This window comes from Nanorana parkeri, unplaced genomic scaffold (assembly GCF_000935625.1).
Source record: "Nanorana parkeri isolate BGI_ZX_2015 unplaced genomic scaffold, ASM93562v1 scaffold196, whole genome shotgun sequence".
Lineage (NCBI taxonomy): Eukaryota > Metazoa > Chordata > Amphibia > Anura > Dicroglossidae > Nanorana > Nanorana parkeri.
Window position 1 is genome coordinate 1376525 of NW_017306464.1, and position 627 is coordinate 1377151.

At 34.8% G+C, this 627-nt stretch overlaps 1 protein-coding gene across 3 annotated transcripts in view; it reads left to right on the forward strand.

Annotated features, from left to right (window-relative positions):
* The window catches only part of MITF (melanogenesis associated transcription factor), a 178736-nt gene that overhangs the window by 155933 nt on the left and 22176 nt on the right, over positions 1-627 (forward strand). The gene's annotated exons all lie outside the window — the stretch shown is intronic.

The following is a 627-nucleotide window of genomic DNA, read 5'->3' on the forward strand; positions in this document are numbered from 1 at the left end:
GCTTTTAAAAGAAACCTTAAAATTTTACAAGGGCTCTTTATCTGACCTTCATATGTGAGGCAAGACACCGGAGCTCTTTACATAGTCATCAGTAGGTAAAGAAGAGGCATACTGGTTAATCTGTAAAATTCTCAATATTTTAGCTATAAGCTATACAATATTTTGTTGTAATTATGTAGAAATAACATATATAGGCCTTGCCATTTTTATGAAATAAGAGCGGGGTTGTGTAAATGTTGCTTGTCTTGGAAAATGACAGTGATGTGTACTGATATACATACAGGGCTATTCACAAAAGGGTGGAGAGTTTGGAGAAGGCAGGAGAAGTGAACAATCTAGGACAACATAGGTGAACTGGAAAGTGAACGGAATTGGAGAATTTTTCCAAATCAACTATTTTGTCCTAGATTGTTCACTTCTCCTGCCTTCTCCAAACCTTTCACCCTTTTGTGAATAACCCTAATAGTGCCATATAAAGTGAATAATAGGAATACTCAATTAAATATTACATTTCTACTATTATCCACTACAATGAGAGTAATATCAATGCTGCTACATAACTGTTTTTGTATGTTCTTAGCACAGATCTGGGAATTTTTATTCAGGGTATTGGTTTGTGAGAGCAAA